Source organism: Malania oleifera, chromosome 7 (assembly GCF_029873635.1).
Source record: "Malania oleifera isolate guangnan ecotype guangnan chromosome 7, ASM2987363v1, whole genome shotgun sequence".
NCBI classification, from domain to species: domain Eukaryota; kingdom Viridiplantae; phylum Streptophyta; class Magnoliopsida; order Santalales; family Ximeniaceae; genus Malania; species Malania oleifera.
In genome coordinates this window covers 10,292,495-10,297,098 of record NC_080423.1, presented here as the reverse complement: position 1 = coordinate 10,297,098, position 4,604 = coordinate 10,292,495, and the positions used below count along the sequence as shown (strand labels likewise).

The following is a 4,604-nucleotide window of genomic DNA, read 5'->3' as shown; positions in this document are numbered from 1 at the left end:
CTGACCCTGTTTTTTCTGATGAGCAGTCAATTAGGCTTTTTGCGGCATATCGGGATCGCCGTCAGTTCCTATACTTTATGATGCATATCCGGGATGAATTTGAAACTACTCGAGCTTCTTTGTTGCATCGATCTCCTCTTCCTACACTTGAAGTTGCTCTTGTGGAGCTCATTTCTGAGGAGACACGACAACAGACTCGTCGGGTTCATTCTACCGATATGATCTTGGCTACTACTTCATCTAGTTCATCTACTCCTGCTGCGGCTGTTGCTTCTTCTAGACCGCGACGTTTTAATGGCCAGTGCCACTATTGTAAGGAAGAAGGTCATCGTATTTCTGATTGTCCTAAAAAGAAGGCCAAGGATGCTAGGGATGCTCTCAAGGCTAAGACATCTTCCTCTTCTAGGCCTGTTGCTACTGTCTCCACCAGTTCCTCTGTTTCTGCTCCATCTCCTGCACCTCCTTTGTCGTCTCTTTCTGCAGCTGACCTTGAGGCAATTGTCACCCAGGTTCTCTCCCGCACTTCTACTGCCTTATCAGTCTCCATAGGTATCTCTTCACCTTGGTTTATTGATTCTACCTGTTGCAATCATATGACCTCTGATTCCTTTTTAGTAACGCATAAGCAGTCTCTAACTCCTGTTCCCTTGATTTATACTGCTGATGGTTTGCATATGTCTGTCAGTCATCTTGGTCATGTTTCTACTCCTATTTTTTCTGTACCTAACACCTATGTTGTGCCTAACTTGTCTCTCAATCTTCTTTCTGTTGGTCAACTTGTTGAGAGTGGTTTGATTTTAACCTTTTCTCACAAAGGTTGTGATGTGCAGGATCCAAAGATGGGCCAGCTTGTTGGGATCGGGCGTAAAGTTGGTCACCTTTTCGAGCTCACATCTCTGCATTTGCCTCGTTCGTGTTCTCCCCCATCTATTTCTGCTGTAGTGTCTTCCCGTGTTTGGCATTCTCATCTCGGTCATACCTCATTACCTCGTGTTCAGTCTTTAGCTTCTAGTGGTTGCTTGGGAAATGTTAAGTTTGAACCTTTTGATTGTATGTCTTGTCAACTTGGGAAACAGACAGCTTTACCTTTTAATGAAAGTACTTCTCTGTCTTCTTCATCTTTTGATTTGGTTCATTCTGATATTTGGGGACCTGCTCCTGTCCCTACTAAGGGTGGGTCTCGTTACTTTGTTATTTTTATCGATGACTACTCTCGGTTTACATGGATTTATCTTTTGCATGATCGCACTGGGTTACTTACTGTTTTTCGTGACTTTAAGAAAATGATTAAAACTAAATTTAATCACAACATTAAAATCTTTCGGTCCGACAATGCCCTAGAATATACTTCTACTCCTTTCATTGCAGAACTTCACGAGGATGGCACCTTATCCCATCGATCCTATCCATTCACCTCCCAACAAAATGGTCGTGCTGAACGTAAGCATCGCCACATCCTTGACACTATTCGCTCTCAACTTTTCTCTGCCTCCCTCCTAGAATCCTTTTGGGGAGAAGCTGCTCTTACAGTTGTTTACATTATTAATCGGGTTCCCACCCGTACTCTTTCTAATAAATCCCCATATGAGGCTCTCTATGGAAAGGTACCTAATTATTCTCTTCTCAGAGTACTTGGTTGTTCTTGCTTTGTTTTGCTTCCACCTCATGAACATACAAAACTTGAACCTCGTTCTCGTCTCTGTTGCTTTCTTGGTTATGGCATTGAACACAAGGGTTATCGGTGCTACGACCCCATAGCTAAGCATCTTCGAGTCTCTCGACATGTTCAGTTTTGGAAACACAAAATGTTCACTAGTATCTCTCCATTTTCTTTTGATTGTCCCTCATACTCTCCTATTTTTACTGACCTTGCCATCGATCTCTCTCCCGATTTTTCCTCTAGTGTAGGTCATGACAGCTCATCAGGTGATCACTCCGTGTCTGCCTCTCCCGAACTTGGCCCATCTGATGATCATGCCATCGCATCCACTCCGCCTGAGTCCTATGATTTGGATGTCCGTCGTTCTAGTCGGGTAAGAGCACCTCCTACCTATCTTAGTGATTATCACTGCTTTTCTACTCTTGACTCCCTTCACGAGCCTCGCGATTATCGTGAAGCTTGTTCTGTTCCTGTTTGGCAGCAAGCTATGTTTGAAGAACTAGACGCCCTTCACAAAACTCATACTTGGGACCTGGTTGACCTGCCTCCTGGAAAGACTGTAATTGGGAACAAATGGGTGTATAAACGGAAAACGAACTCCGACGGTTCTGAAGTAAGATATAAAGTTTGTTTAGTGGCAAAGGGCTTTACTCAAGAATATGGAATTGATTATGAGGAGACATTTGCTCCTGTTGCTCGTATTACCTCCGTTCGCTCACTGTTGGCTATTGCCTCTGCTCGCCGATGGCCTTTATTTTAGATGGATGTTAAGAATGCCTTCTTACATGTTGATTTGGTTAAGGAGGTATATATGCAGGCTCCTCGGGGATATCCTCATCCTTCTGGTAAGGTCTGTCGTCTCCATCGTACTTTATATGGGCTTAAGCAAGCTCCTCGTGCTTGGTTTGCCAAGTTCAGCTCCACTATTGCACAACTTGGGTTTGCCTCTAGCCCTTACGATTCAGCCCTTTTTACCCGTCACACAGCTACTGGCATCACTATTTTACTACTTTATGTTGATGATATGATCATTACTGGTGATGATACTACTGGTATTCATGAGGTTAAGCAATTTATGTGTCAGCAGTTTGAGATGAAAGACCTCGGTTCTCTTCGCTACTTCCTTGGCTTAGAAGTGTATCCTACCTCTGATGGCTACTCTTTGACTCAAGCTAAATATGCTTCTGATCTTCTGACACGTGCTGGTATCACAGATTGTAAGATCACTGATAGTCCGCTGGAGCCCAACCTCAAACTCCGTCCTACTGATGGGGAGCTTCTTCCTGATGCCACCCGTTACTGACAACTTGTTGGGAGCTTGATTTATCTCACTATCACTAGACCTGATATTGCCTATGCAGTGCACCTTGTTAGCCAGTTTATGTCAGCTCCTCGTTCCGTTCACTATGCAGCTGTTCTTCCCATCTTACGCTATGTGAAGGGAACCCTATTTCATGGGCTTTTCTTTTCCTCTCACTCATCCTTGACGTTGCAGGTTTATTCAGATGCTGATTGGGCAGGGGACCCTACTGATCGTCGATCTATCACTGGTTTTCTTTTTCTCCTTGGTGACTCTCTTATCTCTTGGCAAAGCAAAAAGCAGACTGTTGTTGCTAGCTCTAGTACTGAGGCTGAGTATCGGGCTCTTGCTGATACAACTTCTGAGCTTCTTTGGCTTCGTTAGCTTCTCCACGATATGGGTGTTCCTCAGCCCTCAAGCACTCCGCTTTATTGTGACAATCACAGTGCTGTTCAGATCGCTCACAACGATGTTTTCCATGAACGCACCAAACACATCGAGATCGATTGTCATTTCGTGCATCGTCATCTTCAGGAAGGGACACTTCGCCTCTTGTCAGTTCCTTCGACTGATCAATTGGCTGATATCTTCACAAAGGCTCATTCACCTGGTCGCCATCGTACTTTAGTATGCGAACTCCAGTTGACATCTTCAATACCACCTTGAGTTTGAGGGGGGATGTTAGTATACTTCCTAAGTTACCCTTGTATCCTTGTATAAAGCCTTGTATAGTGTTAATAAGATGATCGAGTGTTTCTTTTCTATCAATGGAGATAGTAGATCACCTTGCCGTAGGACCCATTAGGACTTGAAAAAGCCCCTATACGTACCATTTATCATGATCGAAAACCATGGAGTTTTAACACATTCTACTATTAAGTGACAAACTTGAATACAGAAGCCAAAACTCTCCAAGACCTAAATAAAAAATCTCCAGTCACCCCGATTATAAGCCTTGGCCATATCCACTTCTAATACTACATTTCATTCAGAGCAATATCTAACTCTTGCTGACACAGGATGTCCATCACCTCACATTGCCACATACCAAAATTATTCGTACCATCAAATTTCTACACCTTAAACCGAGCATTAGCTATCGTCTTTGACAATGATGTTGAAGTTGAAGAGGTTGGAGTTCGTATGGATAGAGTTTTTTCTACTGTGGCACTACTTCCTGTCATCTTCTATATATTCAATAGTAACCAACAAAGCAAAAGGCCTAGGATGAATAGTACGTACTAATTGTGTCTTCTCTGTTTTATCTTATGAAATTCCACTTTGACCAAGCCAACCTCCAGGGAGCGACTGAGCTGTAATAGTCTCTAAGCACTCACTTAGACAAGGTCTTTCTTAGGCATCAAATGTGGAATTGAGGATCCTAACAGAGGAACACCTCCATATCGACATTATTCAACCTACCTCTGTTACCAATTGTTGTGTTGGGCACCCCACTTGTGCCAAACACTAATACTACAACTAATGTTATTGAATATATAAGAAACTAATAAAAACTAATAATAAAAATGGTAAAAAGAACAAGACAGGAAATTAACGAGGTTCAGTATATAATTACCTACGTCCTCGGGCGCCGACGATCAATCCACTACTTCTTGACAAAGTACAACTTTGTTGTGTGTTACA

General features: G+C 42.9%; 1 pseudogene; it reads left to right on the top strand.

Annotated features, from left to right (window-relative positions):
- Positions 1–2,420: 2,420 nt before the first annotated feature.
- LOC131160745 (uncharacterized mitochondrial protein AtMg00810-like) lies at positions 2,421–3,626 on the top strand (annotated as a pseudogene).
- Positions 3,627–4,604: the final 978 nt, after the last annotated feature.